This window comes from Schistocerca piceifrons, chromosome 3 (genome assembly GCF_021461385.2).
Source record: "Schistocerca piceifrons isolate TAMUIC-IGC-003096 chromosome 3, iqSchPice1.1, whole genome shotgun sequence".
In the NCBI taxonomy this organism is placed as follows: domain Eukaryota; kingdom Metazoa; phylum Arthropoda; class Insecta; order Orthoptera; family Acrididae; genus Schistocerca; species Schistocerca piceifrons.
The window spans coordinates 119,739,655-119,761,170 of NC_060140.1; positions in this window are offsets into that span (position 1 = coordinate 119,739,655).

The window sequence follows — 21,516 nt, forward strand, 5'->3', positions numbered from 1 at the left end:
ATTCTCCTCGTTGTATTATCAAGTGGCAGTAAAACCTTTTGTTATGAGAGCGTGATACTTCTCATGAGGATAAGTGTAGTTTTTGTGGCCGAGTTAATACTTCTTGTTGTGCAGTTGGGACTTCTGATAAGTGCATCCTGTATGTATTGCCTATGGTGCCATGATATGAATATCTGTTACGTATTATATCTTAACTTCGTTTGTGGCCTTCTTTGCTGACTCTGCAATTTGTGCGAGTATTTATCTAAACGTGTATGCCTGCGCAAAACGCCGCCATAATTCTTACATAATTGGCCGACTTACAAGTCGCCTTTAACAAATACAAACCAATACAACTCCTCTTGGCCGACTTATCTGTCGCCAATAAATCTCCTTAAAACGACGTAAGTTTAACTGGCCGGACAATACCTCGCCTACATGAATATTCAACATACAGTCGTGAAGGAAATGCACCTCGTCCAATTAATTCCTCACTCTCTCTGTCTCTCTCTTTCTTTTCCCCAACCCCCCCCCCCCCCCCCCCCACGATATTGCGTACTATTTTCTACCAGTTTCTGTTACCATTTGTCAATTACGATTGTTCCGATTATGAGCACTTACCTTGTTTTGCTTAATCCTCTTGTTCTTTAGCAGCAAGTTTATACAGTACAGTGTTCTCTGTGACATTATTTCATTAAGTACCATCAAGGTTGCCAACTCATTTTATTACCTTAAATGTATTCATTTGTAATGATTTTTGATTAACCTCAATACACAACTGTATTCTCCGTGTACACTAAGGTCGACAAAGGAATGGGATACCTCCTAATAGAGTGTGGAACCTTTTTTCGCCGACCTAGTACGGCACTTCGACGTGGCATCGAGTCAACAAGCCGCTGGGAGTCCCCTACAGAAGTATTGACCCATGCTGCCTCTATAGCAACCCATAATTGCGGAAGTGTTGCAGGTGCTGCATTTTGTGAACGAAATGAGTTCTGGATTATCTCCCGTAACTGGATTCATGTCGGGCGATCTGGGTGGTAAAATAATTCTCTCAAATTGTTCCGAATGTTCTTCAGACCAATATGAACAATTGTGTCCCGGTGACATAACTTCGTTGTTTGGGAACCTGAAGTTCATGAATATCTGAAAATGGTCTCCAGGTAGCCAGACATAACCATTTCCTGTCAATGGTCGATTTAGCTGGACCAGAGGACCTAGTCCATTCCATGTAAACACAGTCCACACCATTATTGAGCCACCACCAGCTTGCACAGTGCCTTGTTGTCAACTAGGGTACATGGCTTCATGGGATCCGCGCCATACTCGAACCTCTTACTAACTGAAATCGGAACTCATCTGACCAGATCATGATTTCCCTGTAGTCTAGGCTCCAAACTACGAGGGTTACTCCAAAAGAAATATACACTACTTTTGTAAAAATACAGTTTTCATTCTGCATGTGCGGAAGTTTTACAGTGTGTAGATACATCCTTCCCGCTTGTTTTCAAAGTTAGTTTAACCTGTTCCCGTGAGTGGCGCTGTCACAGCATGTCTTCAAGATGGCTGCTTCACTCGACGTTCGTCAGAAGCAACGTGCTGTCGTAGAATTCCTGTGCTGTGAAAACGACACAGTGGGAAACATCAACAAGAGGTTGAAAAAGGTGTATGGAGATGCTGCTGTCGATCACAGTACAGTTAGTCGGTGGGCAAGCAGGTTACATGATGAAAGCGGGCACGGCAATATTGAGGATTGTCCTCGCAGCGGCAGGCCTCGTACTGCACACACTCCAGACAATGTGCAGAGAGTAAACGAATTGGTGACTGCTGACAGACGCAACACAGTGAACGAATTGTCAAGCTACGTTGGGATAGGGGAAGGAAGTGTTTGCAGAATACTGAAAGTGTTGGCGTTAAAAAATGTTTGTGCCAGGTGGGTTCCCAGGATGATGACAGTGGCTGAGAATGGTGGAGATGTATTTCTTGGAAGAATTGTGACAGGTGATGAAACATGGCTCCATCGTTTTCACCAGAGACGAAGAGGCAATCAATGGAGTGGCATCATGCAAATTCACCCAAGAAAAAAAATTCAAAACCACACCTTCTGCTGGAAAAGTTATGGCTACGGTGTTTTTCGATTCCGAAGTACTCTTGCTTGTGGACATCACGCCAAGTGGAACCACCATAAATTCTGATAATTCTGATGCATGTGTGATGACACTGAAGAAACTTCAAGCTCGACTGAGCCGTGTTCGACTACATCGGCAAAAGCAGGATGTTTTGCTGTTGCACGACAATGCATGGCCACCATGGAAGCGATCACAAAACTCGGATGGGGACACTGAAACACCCGCATTACGGTCCTGACCTGGTTCCATGTGACTATCACCTCTTTGGCAAACTGAAAGACTCTCTTCGTGGAACAACGTTTGAAGATTATGACTCTCTTGTGCACGCTGCCAAACAGTGGCTTCAACAGGTTGGTCCAGAATTTTACCGTGCGGGTGTACAGGCGCTGGTTCCAAGATGGCGTAAGGCAGTTGAGAGGGATGGAAGTTACGTGGAGAAATGAAAATATTATTTCTAAAGGATGTATCTACACAGTAAAACTTTAAAACATATAGGATAAGAGATGGATTTTAAAAAAAAGTGTGCATTTCTTTGGGCGTGACCCTCGTACATGGTCACGAACCCAGCAGAGGCGCTGCAGGCGACGCCGTTCTGTTGTCAAACGCACTGGCGCCAGTCGTCTGCTGCCATACCTCATTAACGCCAAATTTCGCTTCACTGTCCTAACGAGTACATTTTTCGTACGTCCCACATTGAGTTCCGCGGTTATTTCACGGAGTGTTGCTTGTCTGTTAGCACTGGCAACCCTACGCAGACGGCTTTCGGCCAATAAGTAAAGGCGGTCGGCCACTGCGTTGTCCGTGAGGAGTGTAAATGCCTGACATTTAGTATTCTCTGCACACTCTTAACACTGTGGATCTCGGAATACTGAATTCCCTGTCGATTTCCGAAATGGGAGGTCCCATGCGTCTACCTCCTACTAGTATTCGGCGTTCAAAGTCTGTTAATTTCAGTCGTACGGCCATAATCACGCCGGAAACGCTTTTACATGATTCACCTGAGCACAAATGACTGATCCACTAATGCCCTGTTCTTTTAAACCTTGCACCCGCGATACTACCGCCATCTGCATATGTTCATATGGCTGTTCCACGACTTTTGTCGCCTTAGCGTGTGTGTTTATTCAATAGGAAAATATAGTTCCATACTGTTGGATAAAGTATTAATATTTTAACGTCGTTTCCATCAGTTGTTGAATCTTTATGGCTAATTCTAAGCAACAAAGTGTTCTCGTTAAGCAGTATCTGCTATTCATGCGGTTTCGTCTAGTTACATGTAATTTTGCTACATAAATTGTTTCAAGTTCTAAGTGTATGTCTTCAATTTTGGCATACTATCGTTACACAGGGTAGTCCATTGATAGTGACCAGGCCAAATATCTCACGAAATAAGCATCAAACGAAAAAACTACAAAGAACAAAACTCGTCTGGCTTGAAGGGGGAAACCAGATGGCGCTATGGTTGGCCCACTAGATGGCGCTGCCATAGGTCAAACGGATATCAACTACGCTATTAAAAATAGGAACACCCCTTTTTATTACATATTCGTGTAGTACGTAAAGAAATATGAACGTTTTAGGTGGACCACTTTTTTCTGTTTGTGACAGATGGCGCTGTAATAGTCACAAACGTGTAAGTACGTGGGATCACGTAACATTCCCCCAGTGCGGACGGTATTTGCTTCGTGATACATTACTCGTGTTAAAATGGACCATTTACAATTGACGAAATTGGTCGATATCGTGTTGATGTATGGCTATTGTGATCAAAATACCCAACGGGTGGGTTCTATGTATGCTGCTCGGTATCCTGGACGGCATCATCCAAGTGTACGAACCGTTCGCCGGATAGTTACGTTATTTAAGGAAACAGGAAGTGTTTAGAAACATGGGAAACGTCAACCACGATATGCAACAAATGATGATGCCCAAGTAGGTATTTTAGCTGCTGTCGCGGCTAATCCGCACATCAGTAACAGACAAATTGCGCGAGAATCGAGAATCTCAATAACGTCAGTGTTGAGAACGGTACAGCAACATCGATTGCACCCGTACCATATTTCTATGCACCAGGAAACGTAAACCGGCATAATATGCACTACTGGGCAACGGAACATCCGCTATGGCTGCGACAAGTAGAACATCAGCGACCTTGCCGGGTTAATGTATGGTGCGGCATTATGGAAGGAAGGATAATTGGCCCCCATTTTATCGATGGCAGTCTATATGGTGCAATGTATGCTGATTTTCTACGTAATGTTCTACCGATGATACTACAAGATGTTTCACTGCATGACAGAATGGCGATGTACTTCCAACATGATGCATGTCGGTCACATATCTCGCGTGCTGATGAAGCGGTATTGTATAGCATATTTCATGACAGGTGGATTAGTCGTCGAAGCACCATGGCCCGCACGTACACCGGATCGGACGTCCCCGGGTCTCTTTCTGAGGGGTAAGTTGAAGGATATTTGCTATCGTGATCCACCGACAACGCCTGACAACATGCGTCAGCGCATTGTCAATGCATGTGCGAACATTACGGAAGGCGAACTACTCGCTGTTGAGAGGAATGTCGGTACACGTATTGCCAAAAGCATCGTGGTTGACGGACATAAAAAAAGGTTCAAATGGCTCTGAGCACTATGGGACTTAACATCTATGGTCATCAGTCCCCTAGAACTTAGAAGTACTTAAACCTAACTGACCTAAGGACATCACACACATCCATGCCCGAGGCAGGATTCGAACCTGCGACCGTAGCGGTCACGCGATTCCAGACTGAAGCGCCTAGAACCGCAAGGCCACACATGGCGTCTGACGGACATCATTTTGAGCATTTATTGCATTAATTTGGCATGTAATAGCATGCGTTCACAGAAATGATAAGTTCACAATGGTACATGTATCACATCTGAACAACCGAAATAAAATTTTCAAACGTACCTACGTTCTCTATTTTGATTTAAAATACCTACCTGTTACCAACTGTTCGTCTAAAATTGTGAGCCATATGCTTGTGGCTATTACAGCGCCATCTATCACAAAGCGAAAAAAGTGGTCCAACTAAAACATTCCTATTTCTTTACGTACTACACGAATATGTAATAAAAAATGGGGGTCGTTTTTAAAAAAGAGCCAGTTGATATCCGTTTGACCTAAGGCAGCACCATCTAGCGGGCCAACCATAGCGCCATCTGGTTTCCCCCTTGGAGCTAGACAAGTTTCGTTCTTTGTAGTTTTTTCGTTTGACGCTTACTTCGTGAGATATTTGGCCTGGTCTCGATCAGTGGACCACCCTGTATATCAATATTCTCATATCATGTTCAGCTTATGTCTTTCATTTAAGAGGTAACACATTACATCGCAGTCTGTTTTTTTACTCTTTACTTAATTCGACTTACCTTGTTTACTAGTGTTCAAACTGCTCCCTCATGTTGGTAATCATTTTAGTTTTATGCTTAGTGAGCAATGATAAAGTCAACAGATTTAGTTCTGAATGAATGAAGAGGAAGATTGGCATTATGGAAAGAAATGAAGTAATATTGCCAATAACTTGAGCGCGTGGTCGTCGTTGGTTACATAGCATTGCAAAGATCGCAATGCTGTCTAAGGTAAGTGTTCGTACTTCATTTGCTGCAACGCAACTGCCTTGCTTTTTGTTTTGCGACGCACTGCTTTCACAGGCAACTCAACAATATTGTGTGCAGTTTCGTTAACCAAGTTTCTTACCTGACTGACTCTGAGTTTACAGGCAAGCCACTAGAATGTGTTTTGTTGGGTCAGCATGATCAGCATGTTTACCTCTAACTGGTGTTTGAAGGTCAGTGACCAGATTGCTTAGAGTGACACAACCTTCACATTTACTAACTTTTCTTATTCTCTTTTCTCAGTCACATCCCGGTTTAACTTTGGATTTAACCCAGCTATAAGTTTGGTGACTTTAGTGTTCACAGTTTTTCTGACTACATTTTGTACTATCCTTCACTTTTTTCACGACTTCTCTCAAATCAACTTGAATCACACTGCACTGTCCTTAGAAACTGGATTCTACACTGGAAATATTATTACTGCTGCTCTTAGGACTTTAAACCAGCCTGTACATCCTGAAGTGAACTGCCGGTAACAATAAATTGTCGTATTTCGACCTTTTGTTTTGACAGCTTCACTAATTTTCGTTTCGAATGTTACAGTACTAATCTGTCATACATTCATTTGGTCTTTACCACCTGATTCCACGTTAACAGTCTCACTGTTATGTTTATATTCTTTCTCGGCTACCGACTTTTAACTGGTGTGCTTCCTTCGATCATTTGTATCACGAACTTTACTGTCATTGCTCTGAATATTAACTAATTAATTCCTAGTTTTAGGGTCTGACATTATTACTAACTGCATGAGCTTTGAGTTGCTCAACACAGCAGCTCATTTCATTACGAATTTCTGCTAGTTCGTTTATTCTCGATGTAAAGTGGAGGGACCGACGAAGCAGTGCTATCTGAAACTAACTGCAACAGTATTTCAGCCATCTTGAAGCAGAGACGACTCCGCTGGCTGGGACACGTCCACCGTATGGATCCTGACAGATTACCACGTGAGGTGATGCTTGGAGAGATCTCTATAGCCAAAAGACCTGTAGGACGTCCTGTATTGAGATTCAAGGACTCCTGCAAACAAGATATGGAGAGCTTTGGAATCGACACAAACAGATGGGAGGCACGGGCTAGCATGAGACCAGAGTGGCGTGATGATATATCATCTGGAATGTCGCAGCACGATGAAGGCTTGTTAGAGAGATTAAGGCAGAAAAAGCTTCGCAATTCTACCACTGCTCCTGCCTCAGCAGCCAGATACACTTGTGACAATAGCGGCAAGAGATGCCGTGCTGCCATTGGCTTGACAAGTCATATGAAAAAATGCAACCCATAAACACACAGACACTGCAACAATCATCTAACAAGATGTCGTGGCCAATATATATACTCACTTAAATTCTTATTAAATAATTTTTTCATTTCTTCACAGATCATCTCGATATTGTTGTCAGTTTAAGTTTCATGTTCTCTGGTCTCTTGATCCAGTGAATTGAACTTACTTTTGTGTTTGCTTTGCCTTGTTTTAAGATCATTTCGCCCAGAATATCTGACGTGGCTTGCATTTGTTTATTCATTACTACTTCTAATGCCAGATCTTGATTTCGGTTCCTACACCATTATATTCCTCTCTGTTATTCCCATTTGTCACTGTGTCAGCCGATGTGGTGCCATGACTTAAGCTACTCGGTTCTATTGTTGGCTAATGTGAGAAATTTCGACGTCAGATTTTGCGTCTTCAATCAAATCTACCGCGTACTTATGGTCAGGCTCGACACAATCATCATTTTTATTACAATTATGTAAAACAAAAGCTACATTTTCATGAAAATTATTTCTCATCTCATTATCTGTCATTTGCCGCTGACTTGAAGCATCATAGACGATATTACGAAACTGGAACTCTTGTAGTTGATCTGAAGGATCATCATAACCACGATTAATTTGGGCCTCTTCCCTACTTCTAAGAGGGTATTTCCTCCCTCTTTCGCTGTTAAATTGACAAATTTAATACAACGGTTCCTTAATACCGCAATCGTTACGCTATACAGGGTGATTTATTCTACCATGTACAAACTCTAGGGACTGATCAATGAGAGGATACGGAATGAAAAGGTCTAATGAACTTACGTCCGGAAATACATGGTTTCCATGCTAGAGACCATTAATTCAATCATACAATGTTACAGAGACTGTGGTCTAATACGCACTGTACAATGAAAAGGGTTCCCATGTGGTTCAACGCATTCGTGTACGCGCCGTAGCATGTTCTGTCTCACATGTTCACATCGGCTAGGCTGCACCTGAACAGTGTCAAAGTCAAAGGCGGCATGGATACGCTGCTCCAGTGTCTCCACGTCTGGAATGGGCTTTGCAGTCACGATATTATTGAGATGGCTCCATAACCAGAAATCGCACGGTTTGAGATCCGGTGAAAGACCTGGGCACGTAACTGGACCCTCTCGTCTTATCCATTGACCAGGGAAGACGCGACTGAGATGCATCCGATCGTTATTGGCGAAGTGGGCTGGAGCACCATCATGTAGCAATCACATCACACTTCGAATCATGAATGGCACTTTGTCCAGCAGGGGAGACAAAGTCGCTCGTAAGAAATGGCCTGTTAGACGTCGTGGAAGGGAGACTGGTCCCAAAATACTGTCGCCAGTTAACCCGGTACACACATTCCGGCTGCACCGATGCTGATGATTTGCTGTCACAATACCATGGGGTTCTGCATACTACACCACAGGTGACAGTTATGAAAGGTCAAGCTAAGACTGCGTAAAGATGGCCTCACCTGTGAATAGGACGAATGACGCAAATCCTGGTATTGTGGTTACCTGAGGAAGAAACCAGTGACAAACTGCTCCCTATGTGGAAAGTGTGCCTCTAGTAAGCTCTGCACACTCTGTAAGTGATTGGGGTAGTAACACTTGTGATAGAGAATGTTCCACAGGGTCCTCTGGCTTACCCTGTACTGGCGCGCCGACTGCCTGGTATTGACACGGCATTCGCTTTCCACAATGTTGATCACATTTTCCTCCAAGACTGATGGTCGAACATTTCGGGTCGTCCTTCCTGAGAAGATCCTGTCTGAGACAAAAGGCGAAACACTGTTGTAACCAAGAATGCTGTGGTTGCTGTCCGCAGGGATAGGTCTCCTGATACAACCTTGCTGCCCGCCGCCTTTTGCCATTTGCTTTTCTGTACGTAAACACAATGTTGGCAAACTCTCGATATAATATGGAACCGTTGTGTACAAAGCTGTATCACATCCACTGCAAGCTGAGTCAGCAAGAGAAATGAATCAGACAAAACATTACCAATTACTACGGCAGGTGAGGGCGCTAGGGTATGATGTAAGAGTAACAGTACCACCCTCTAGGAGGGAACAGTGCATACTGTACGCTCCGCGCCAGATATCTGAAAGCATGGGTGACGTCACAGCGGCGAGTGCTGGCGGAGCTCGGAGCAAGCGTATGCACGACGAGCTGAGAACATTGACTGCGCTAGGTTGTCCAGACGTCTCGGCTTTCACATAAAACTCCCAGTGTCTCGAGATAACCACTCTGGACACGTAATTGTCCCGGTTTTAATCGAGAAACAAAATGGGTGCAGTAACATTTCTTACTTAATTAAAAATTATGAGAATTAAATTCCCTAGTAGTAGGACGTTAGAAAAATGTATTTCACAATATTTACCGTATTTATAATAAAATACCTTTTTTCTAACGAGGAACTGCTAAAATCAATCCATCTATTCTTCTGATAAATACTACTAAGGTAAGTCCTAGGATAGGCCGGCCGAAGTGGCCGTGCGGTTAAAGGCGCTGCAGTCTGGAACCGCAAGACCGCTACGGTCGCAGGTTCGAATCCTGCCTCGGACATGGATGTTTGTGATGTCCTTAGGTTAGTTAGGTTTAACTAGTTCTAAGTTCTAGGGGACTAATGACCTCAGCAGTGGAGTCCCATAGTGCTCAGAGCCATTTGAACCAAGTCCTAGGATAAAATATTTACCTTGTGTCTTATTACAGATTAGTAACATTTACATTTCCCATCCCAATTCACAAATTGAAGATACACTCTTGCTTTAAGTTCTTCAAGTGTAACATAATCATGGGCCTAGTATCAGCTTAAAAATATCACGGTACCTGAAAATAAAAATAAGAGTAAGACGTAACTGCAGTAATGAAGTTAAGTATAAACTATAAACAAAAGTGTCCTGATTTTTTCTCTTTGAAATCTGATCAGCTTAGAATGCGAGCACTTACTTTCAGTCATCATCTGGTAGTACAGCCACTCCTTCCAGTTCTCGGTCAACTTCACAGTAATTAGTTCCGCTATCACTGTCTGCACCACCTAAATCTATGATTATTTTATCTGTTCATTGTCGATAAATATTTGTTTCTGCATGTATTCCCGCTCAATATTTTTAACGTGTTGGCACAACGGAATCAGGTCTTCTTTATTCATGGATTTAAATTTCTCCTAACACAAATTTTTCACAGACTTTACACTGCAGAGAACGTTCCTAGAAGCTACCCAACCGTTTACAATCGACCAAATATTTTCTATTGGATTTAATTCTGGATGGTAAGGAAGAAGGCGTAAAGCAATGTGTCCAGCAGTTTCGAGGATTTTATCGACGGAATAGTCGACGGTCGTTGCCTTGGTTCTTCGAACGAGCACATAGAGAACGGGCTTCAACATGTCATCCGAGAATGGGATACGTTTCATTTGTTAGCCACTTTCGGATATCCTCTTTAGTTGAGTGAGATGTTGGAGCTTTGTTTATTTTAACATTGTGATATGGCGCATTGTCGAGAACTATTACAGAGTTAGATTTTAAATTGGGAATCAGCTTTTCTGTCAACAACTTCTCATAATTTTGTTGGTTCATTGGTTTGTTATAATCTCCCGTTGCTTGATTTGACTTCCACATAATAAAGCCATTTTCGCCACCTACACGAGTTATTATTAGGCGTCCCTCTGATACCGGTTTAAGGAGACCGTGAGCAGTATTATCACTCCATGATTTCCCAGTTACATGTGACGATAATATAAAAGTTTCATCAACGCAATGTCTCTGGTTTCTTCCCTACTTTTTTTATTTGCTTCAAATACGATATTCTTTTAGCTCTAATATAGCTTCTCTCTAGCAGTATCAACCTACTTGATTTTTTTTTTCCAGCGGAAACCGAATTTCTTTAGTAGCCGCCTTACACTAGTGTTGCTACCTTGGAAGTCTATTGCTTCTTTAAACGTATGTTTAATTGCTTCCACTGTAGGCACACGTTTTTCAGCCAGATAAAAGTTGTAAACTATTCTCCTAACAACAGCCTCATCAAATTTCCTTTTCCCGCAATATTCCGATAGCTTGCTTTCCCTTTTAATTTTCTGGATAGTGCTACACGAAACGCCTGTGGCCATTTCAGCTCTCAGCTGAGCTTGCTCCACCGGAATGTTCATCCCCTGAGAGGACTCAGGCTCCTTTAAACATTAAAACGTTATGTATAATCTCCTGTGACTAACTATTCAGTTTTCTGCCCTTTAGTTTTGAATTACTAATAGACGTCATATTCAGTATGAAGCACTGCGCACTAGTAATACAAATACCGAAAAAGAGCACAAAGGTGGAACTCGTACTGTATTCACAACGGACACATGTGACATGCTGAGGGCAGCCGAATGTATTTGGGCAGAGCTGCACACTTCTGCACATGCGCAGTGGCTATCCGGCTGTTTCAGAGTAACGGTCACGAAGCTCTGACACCTGGCGCGGACTGTTAACTGTGGCTTCCTGATGCAATGCGTATTAGAGCGCAGTCTTTGTAACACAGTAGAATTGAGTAAATAGCCTGTAGCATGGAAACCAAGCACTTCAGCAGGTAAGTTCATTAGATCTATTTTGTTCCATTTCCTCAAATCGAACAATCCCTAGAGTTTGTGCATGGTAGAAAAAAATAATCCTGTGCACTGTAAACGTTCGTATGTCCCTCAGTTTGTTTTATTTGGCATTGTATGCAGGTGTAACACGTACTCTAATTGAGGGGAGGCCAAGAATTTGGTTCACGAGCCGTGTGACCTGTTACGAGAGCCATAGCACTCATCCTCGCTGGCACTACCACGCTACGCCGTCTGTCCGCAAGGGGGAGGAGGGGGAGGGGAAGCTGTGAACACACTACATCTGAATGGCAGTGCAGCCGCACTGCATACGACTTGGTCTTATATTTCACATTTCTCAACAACATAGATCAAAAACAAAACAAATTTTCAGTATTATTTTTGGCACACTGCAGACATCATTTTTTAATACAAATTGTCAGCATACTGATAGACGCAGGCAGTTTCGCATATTTTCGGACTCAGATTACCGTGTAATCGTGACTTATTTAGTTTCATAATCGAAAAACGGTCTTTTGCACACATATGTCGATCGAAATGTTGTAGCGCTTTTGTAACCTCATTATGGAGACGTGAAAACTCTACCTGAGAAACGCAGTGTACATCTCCTAGACAGATTCCACGTTACAGGTGTTTGTCTTTTAGATGGGAAGTACATTGCAGATCAGTTACATCTGCACATGCACAGCAGCACTTTCAACTGAAACGGCAAACCGACCCGAAAACACTTAAGATTGGCAGTGTCCTCAAAACGCTTAGGAATCTGTCCTTTCTTTCAAGGCCACAATAAATTTTTCACACCGAGCGTTTTCTTTAACGTCAAAGAGCTTAGAGTACTGGACTGGCTTTGACAGAACATGCCCCTTCTATAACGCGATTTTATTTCTAAATGCATCGCCATCGAATCACAAAGAAATTGTTCCTTATAATTATATTGATGTTGAAGCTCTTTTGTCTGTGTTTTTAGTGCGGTCCGCCTTTAGCAAAACACGATTTTGTTTTTCGTCCCAGACGTGTTTCACTGTAGTTACAGCATCATCGGTGGTTTTTTATTGTTATGGCTGTTAACCATAAGGAATGTTCTTTATTGTTTAAATTCATACAGATATTAGTTTCTATATCGTAACTATAGGTTTTTGAGGAGCACATAAAATTGTGTATTCATACCTTCTTACCACATGGTGTGGTTTTCCTGCTCTGTTACGTTTTTATAGTGTCTGTTTTTCTTTACACTTTATCACCTGCAACTATATACGATTTATGTAGGCAAAACATTTACGCAAAAATTAAGATTTCCAAACTGTTGTGGCTATGCCTGAGATTAATAATTTATGTGAAAGGTTGTGTGTGTGTGTGTGTGTGTGTGTACGTGTGTGTGTGTCTGTGTGTGTGTATCTATTTACATTACGTTTCACTTGCGGTTTCTTTTTTCGTCATCTTCTTCATTGTCAAGTTCAGTGTTTTGAGTTGTTACTGTCACTGTCATTGTCTATCAGCTGTGATAACAAGATGGCGGACAGTGGAACAGTAGAAGGTGTGAAAACAAGATGGCAGACAGTGGAACAACTGAAGATGTCATTGGAAGTTGTTTTGAATTTCTCAGTATGAGTGTGTGTGTGTGTGTGTGTGTGTGTGTGTGTGTGTGTGTGTGTGTCTAAAAATAGAGGGAGAGGGAGAGAGAGGGAGGGAGAGAGTAGGTTTGAGGATTTATCATTATTATTGTATATATTTATTTATTTTTAGTTTTATGTGTGTGTTTGGATCTATGCGTCTGTGTGTGCATGTGGAGGGGGGGGGGGGGAGGGTAGGGGGGCTTCTATAGGTAGGTATTATCTACTAATTCTTTGCCTACAGTAAGTTGTATACAGTTGCAGGTGACAAACTGTAAAGAAAAACAGACACTATAAAAACGTAATACAGCAGGAAAACCACACCACGTGGTAAGAAGGTATGAATACACAATATTATGTGCTCCTCAAAAACCTGTAATTACGATTTGAAAACTAGTATTTGTATGTATTTAAACAATAAAGAACATTTATTATGTTTAACAGACACAACAATAAAAAAAAGCACTGATGAAGTTGCAACTGCAGTGAAACATGTCTCGGACAAAAAACAAAATCGTGTTTTGCTAAAGGCAGACCGCAATCAAAAAGAAAATATTGTTTCTTGTCTTGCTGTATCGTACTGTGGGCAGTGTGCTGTCAAATTCTCTTGAAATGTGAGGTCTGCAATTCACTTCAGGCGTTCTAATTTTCACTCCCACCCTCTTTTTTCCTTCATAAACTGAACATTAGCTAGTTTTAAATCGTCAAATCATTCCAGGCATGCCCCTTGACTTAACCAACGTACTTTGCAGTAACGATGAAGTCTCCATACTCTTCGTTCACATCCATTGGAAACTGTTGCAATTGACAATGGAATAATGCGAGTGTGTTCAGATATGTAACTATCCGTAGCAGCAATTTATTCGCGTGTTTGATGCCCGCAAACTTAGCAGAAAGTGCTTCTAGGTGTGCAGAAGAATGAATTCCGTTTGTCGATCATTGTACTTTTTGCTCTTTCACTGTGAACTAAATCCGTAAATTCATTCGGCGTGATATTGTAATGTCGTTTCGTAGCAAACCTACCGAAAAATGAAATGCCGTGCTGGTCGGGGTTCTTCCGAAAAGGATTGAGGAAAGGGGAGTGAGAGGCCTAGCCGTGGCCTCCAAGCGTGAAGTTTGGCACTCCCTGGTCGGCACTGCTCTAATTGGACTCGACAAGTCGCTGGAAGTCCCTTTCACAAATATTGACCCATGCTGCCTCGGTAACTACATAACTGCGAAAGGGTTGCAGATACAGGATTTTGTGTGCAAACTGACGTCTGGATTATGTCCCATAAATGTTTGGTGGGCTTCACGTCGAACAATCTGGGTGGCCAAATTATTCGCACGAATTGCCCAGAATGTCCATCAAACCAATCGAGAATGATAGCCGGGTGACATGGCGCATTGTCATCCATAAAAATTCCATTTCAGAATCGCTGCAAATGGTCTCCAAGTAGCCAAACATGACCATTTCCATTCAATGATTGGCTGAGCTGTACTAGAGGACTCAGTCAGTTCCATGTAAACACAAACCACACCATTATGGAGCCACCACCAGCTTCCATAGTGCCTTGTTGACAGTTGGGCCAATGACTTCGTGGGGTCTGCGCCACACTCGGACCCTCTCGTCAGCTCTTAACAACTGATATCGAGACTCATCTGACCGGGCCATGGCTTTCCAGCGTCCAGTAACCAATCGATATGGTCACGAGCCCAGGAGAGGCGCTGCAGGCGATGCTGTGCTGTTAACAAAGGCACTCGCTTAGGTCGTCTACTGCTGTAGCCCATTATCCCCAAATTTCGCACCACTATCCTAACGGATACGTACGTCGTACGTCCCACAACGGTATCTGCGGATATTTCACTCCGCATTGTTTGCCTGGTAGCACTGAAAGCTCTGCGCAAACACAGCTGCTCTAGGAGAAGGCTGCCGGGCCACTGCGTCGTCCGTGGTGAGAGGTAATGCCTGAATTTTGCTATTCTCGGCAATCTGTCGGAATACTGGATTTCCCAACGATTTCCGAAACGGAGTGACCCATGCATCTAGCTCCAACTACCATTCCGTATTCAAAGTCTGCTAACTCCTGTCGTGTGGCCACAAACTCGTTGGAAACCTTTTCACGTGAATCACCTGAGTACAAATGACAGCTCCGCCAATGCACTGCCCTTTTATAGCCTGTGCACGCGGTACTGCCGCCATCTGTTAATGTGCGTATTGCTGTCCCATGACTTTTGTCCCCACATTAAATCTTCCTTCGCTTACCCTCCTCCATGTCACCACAAATGACATGGAACTAACCCTACGTGCGCTGGAAAGGCAGGACAGCCGAGCACCTTGTCGTGTTCTGCCGTTTCAAGGTAGAATACTGAAATTCTGTCGCAGTTCATTAGCCTTATGTAAAGATGGCACTGTCCAAGCTCAGATGTAGAGCTCAGATCGTCATTTCGTTTTTGCTGGAGAGAGGCTCTAAAGTACGCAGTGAGGTGGCAAAGGCTCTCGATTCCACAAAACGACATGCTAAGTTCCAAAGTAGCAATGGCAATAGTGTCCGAACAGTTCGCCGGATAGTTACGTTAGTTAAGAAAACAGGAAGTGTTCAGCCACATGTGAAACGTCACCCACGACCTGCAACAAATGATGATGTCCAAGTAGGTGTTTTAGCTGCTGTCGCGGCTAATCCGCACATGAGTAGCAGACAAATTTCGCTAGAATCGGGAATCCCAAAAACGTCGATGTTGGGAATGCTACATCAACATTGATTGCACCCGTACCATATTTCTATGCAGCAGGAATTTCATGGCGACGACTTTGAACGTCGTGTACAGTTCTGCCACTGGGCACAAGAGAAATTACGGGACGATGACAGATTTTTTGCACGCGTTCTATCTAGCGACGAAGCGTCATTCACCAACAGCGGTAACGTAAACCGGCATAATATGCACTATTGGGCAACTGGAAATCCACGATGGCTGCGACAAGTGGAACATCAGCGGAATAGGCAGGTTAATGTATGGTGTGGCATTATGGGAGGAAGGATAATTGGCCCCCATTTTATCGATGGCAGTCTAAATGGTGCAATGTATGCTGATTTCCTACGTATTGTTCTACCGATTTTACTACAAGATGTTTCACTGCATGACAGAATGGCGATGTACTTCGAACATGATGGATGTCCGGCGCATAGCTCGCGTGCGGTAGAAGCGGTATTGAGTAGCACATTTCATGACAGGTGGATTGGTCGTCGAAGCACCATACCATGGCCCGCACGCTCACCGTATCTGACGTCCCCGGGTTTCTTTCTGGGGGGAAAGTTGAAGGATATTTGCCATCGTGATCCACCGACAACGCCTGACAACATGCGTCAGCGCATTGTCAATGCATGTGCGAACATTTCTATTGAGAGGAATGTCGTTACACGTATTGCCAAATGAATTGAGGTTGACGGACATTATTATGAGCATTAATGTGGTATTGGAAGAACCGAAATAAAATGTTCAAACGTACCTGCGTAGTGTATTTTAATTTAAAAAACCTACCTGTTACCAACTGTTCGTCTAAAATTGTGAGCCATATGTTTGTGGCTATTACAGCGCCATCTATCACAAAGCGAAAAAAGTGGTCCAAGTAAAACATTCTTTTTTCTTTACGTACTGCACGACTATGTAATATAAATGGGGGTTCCTGTTTGAAAAAACGCAGTTGTATCCGTTTGACCTATGGCAGCGCCATCTAGCGGGCCAACCATAGCGCCATGTGGTTTCCTCTTCTGGTTTCGTTCTTTGTAGGTTTTGACGCTTATTTGGTGCGATATTTGGCCTGGTCACGATCAATGGACCACACTGTATACAATATACGAAGCAAATAAGACTATGGAATGCCAACATAGAGTTTTGCACAAGTTCAGTTACAAAGTCATGTTTTTCATAGTTCATATTAGAAGCGATCACAATCTAGTTATATTAAGTCTTGTAGAAAACATGTTCACCAGCTAGAGGGTTGGATCCCCTCCTTCGAAAGCGTCAGATTGCAAAGCCTGGGCTACTCTCAGGGTGGAATCTCCGTCTTCGAAGATTGTTTCTGTCTGTCTGTCTGTCTGTCAATCGGTCTGTCTGTCTGTCTGCCCACCCGCCGCTTGCTGCTGTTGTTCGTCCGTCCGCCTGCCTGTTCGCTGTCCATCGCCATCGCCGTAACTGCCGCCGCCGCCGCCGCTGCCTGCTGTCCGTCCGTCTGTTCGTCGCTGTTCGTCTGTAATGAGTACTCCCACCTTCACTGTCATCTACACCTCCCCCTCCCCCTCTCCCACAATCACTTCCTGGAGTGCCGCCCTTGGCCTCCCTCCTTACACCTCCCCTTCCCCTACTCACCCATCCCCCTATCTCCTGTATAACCGCACCTCTACAACCTTCCTCCAGCCTCCACACCCTCAACAGCTCCCACTGGTACTCCCGCCCTCACGTACGCCTCTGTTGCCGCCTCTGCTGCCGCCCCTCAGGTGGTCGGCTTCCCCTCTCTCACCCACCCTGTCACTTCGTCATCTGCATCTCCCACACGCGTCACGTCGCGCCGAGCCACTGTCGCCACCACTGAACCGGCTGCTTCTCCCGGCGCCTCCACTAGGCCACAGGGATCTGCCACCCGCCACCTCCCTCTCCTCCCCGCCCCTCTCCCCTCCTCCCAGCCTCCAGTCTCCAAAAAAAGCCAAAAGTGCGTCATTACTGACTCTGCTCCCGCCACTTCCCACAAAAAGTCAACACCACCTCCCCCTCCTCCTTCCATCTCCATGGACACCATCCCTCCTCCTGCCATCCATACCTCAGCCCCCACCCTCCACACCTTTGTCCTGTCAACTCCTGGTCCTAAGTTCCTCGACGCTCGTATCCTCACCATGGAAATATGGAAGTACTTACCTAGTGCTCCCATCTCCCAACTCATTCCCCACAGGGACTCAGTCCTTATCAAGTCCCCGCTCTCTGACACCCTTCCTTTCCACTTCCACTCCTCGTCAGCCCCAGCCTCCCCATCGCCTCCCCACCTACACCGCTGTGATCACCGAGCTCAGCCCGGTGATCACAGAGGATGAAGTGTTGGCAGAACTGAACTCCCACCCGGACTTGGAAATCCGCTCTGCCCGCCGTATCCACAATGCCTCTGTTCCCACCTACCTCGTGTGGGTATTCTCTGAGTCCGCACCATCCATTGACCATCTCCTCACCCAGGGTGCCCTGATATACCACCGTTGCCATCCTGTTGAATCCTCCAAATCCCCTCCCCAATCCTATTGTTGCCAGTGGTGCCTGATATACAATGATCACCTGACTCCCAAATGCAAAAAACCCCCCACCTGTCCCCATTGCAAGACCTCCCACTTTCTTAAGAACTGCCTCAACCTCGCTGCTCCTCCTACCTGTAATACCTGCAATGGCCGCCATCCCACCTACTCCCACAAGCGTAAAGCTAAACCCCCTCCAGCCACCCATGAGCTTACAGTCCCAGTTCGTCCCGTCGATCCCCCCATCCATCCCAACAATTCCCACCGTCTACCCCCCACGGTCGAGAACATCATCCGGTTCCTTACTGTTGTACTGCAAAACATTCACCCTTTTCAGCGCCCCCACACTTTCCAACAAATCTCCCTTGCCGCTCGCTCCGTTTTCCACTTGAACACCTTCGCCACTTACTCCCACACCCAAGCCCACTTCACCTTCACCCGCCTCGACACCCTAGTTTAAGTCTCTTCCCTTCCCTCTCTTCCCCCCCTCCTTCCCGCCATGGTGTGGCACGAGTATTGCATCCTCTTCCAGAACATTCGCTCCTTCCACTCCAACAAATACCTCCTCATGCACACCCTCTCCCACCACCAGGACGACACCTTCCTCTTGAACGAAACCTTTCTCCAGCCCCACCATTCTATCCGCACCTCTCCCTATATCCTCCACCGCACTGACGCTCCTGGTCCTTGTGCGCAGGGTGGAGTCGTGATTGGCCACCTTAAGCATATCCCCGTCCGGCCCCAACCTCTCCTCAATGATCCCACTGAACACCTTATCCTTAGCGTCTTCCTCCCCTCCATCACCATTACCTGTGCCACCATCTATGTCTGCTCCACTGCTCCTCTTCCTTATGACTTCATCTCGCACATTGACCACACCTTCTCCACCTATGTGATTGCCGCCGACCTCAACATCCATAGCCACACTCCTGCTGCCCTCCGGCGGTGGCATCAGTTCCTCTCCACGATCCAAGGTGACCTTGTTCCCCTTCCCCAACTCACCTGACCCGAAAGTGACACCACCCCCGATGTTGTCATTGCCCCCCCCAACCTCGCTGTCGTCGTCCTTGACCCCACAGGTAGCGATCACCTTCCTGTCCTTCTCACCATAACATCTGCTCACCACCCCCCTCTGGCTCTGCACCCTGCACCCTCTCCCAAGGTCGTCCATGACTATCACCGTGCCAACTGGGATGCCTACCGGGACTCCATCTCCACCCAGGTCTAAAGCCACCCTCTTACCTATCGCCATCCTGACGACATCATCCACGCCTCCCCCTTCCTTCAGAAGGTAATTACTGACGCCGTGGAGGCCCATGTTCCTACTAAAACCGTCCACCCACACCATCCCACTCTCCCTCCACGGGCTGTCCTCCTCCTCTGTGAATCCCGCCGCCTCTATCGCTCCTTCCTGTGCACTCGTGACAGGGATACACTCCAACGCCACTGGCAAATACAGCGACACATACAGAACCTTATTACAGCAATGAAACGCCGAGACTGGCGCCAGACCTGCACACGACTCAAAGCCACCCTCCCTATCAACTCCTCCGAGTACTGGTCCGCCTTCCATCACCTTACTGGTTCCCTTTCCGCTCCCCACTACCCCCTTCTCCATAACGATTGCCCCCTTCCTGACAACCTCAGTACGGCCAACCACTTTGCTTCCCACCTTTCCGAGGTCTTCTCCATCCCCGATGATCCCCACTTTGATTATCTCTTTCCCCCACTGTCATGGAACGTGCTGATACCTCGGTCGCTCCACTTGCTCCTAGTCTCCAGTACTTGGGACAGTTGCCCCCTCTGATATAAACACTCCCATCACAGCGCAAGACATTAAACTTATCCTCCAGTCCAAATGCAACATGGCCCCTGGTCACGACTGTTTCACCTACCGCCACCTTCGAGAAAGCCCCTATTCCTGCCTGACTGTCCTCGCCCATCTCTATAATGTTATCCTCTCTACTGGCTTCTACCCTGACCTGTGGAAGACCTCCTTTGTCCTCTTATTCCTCAAACCCAACAAACCCCCTTCTGCCGCCTCTTCCTATCATCCCATCTGCCTCACCTCCGTCTTCAGTAAGGTCTTTGAATCCATCCTCTCCCACCGTATCCATCAGCACCTTGCTCAACACCACCTCCTCCCCCTTATCCAGTGTGGCTTCTGACCCTCCTTCTCTGCTGAAGACCAACTCCTCAACCTCTTTCACCATCTGTCCCTCCAGCTCAACTCCCGTCGCTCCGCCATTTTTGTTTCCCTTGACCTACAAAATGCCTATGACCATGTATGGCATCCCGGTCTCCTCTTTAAACTCCAAACCTACGCCCTGCCTATCAATTTTGTCTGTCTGGTCGCTTCCTTCCTCTCGCACCGTCCTTCCTATGTCACCCTCCACAACACCAACTCCCGCATCTTTTATCCCACAGCTGGTGTCCCCCAGGGTTCTGACCTCTCCCCTCTCCTTTACCTCTTGTATACGGCTGATATGCCAAGCCACCCCCACCAGTCCACCTTCTCCAGTATGCTGATGACACCGCCTTCCTGGCTCTCTATCCTACCCTTCAAAGGTCTCAACGTAGCCTCCAAATCCACCTTAACCAGTTCAGCACTTGGTGTAACCAGTGGTTCCTCTGTCTCGACCCCTCCAAAACCCAGGCAATCTTCATAGGCCGCACCACTCGCTCCTTTCGCCTCCACGATTTCTACCTCACCCTTTATGGTCGTCCCATCCAGCTCACCCCCACCCTGAAATACCTTGGCCTCACCCTTGACCGACACCTCACCTGGACCCCTCATCTCCAGACCGTCCAGCAGAAAGCCCATTCCTGCCTCCACCTTCTGAAACTCCTGTCTGGCCGGACATGGGTATTGCATCCTTCTACCATACTTCACACCTACAAATCCCTCATCCATCCTATGTTATGACAGAGTTGCCTGGATCTCTGCCCCAACCCGCTTTTACAAGGCCCTCCAAATTCTTGAGCGCCATGCGCTCCGCCTTGCCTTCTGTATCCTCCTTCCTTCCCCCACACAGCTCCTGTA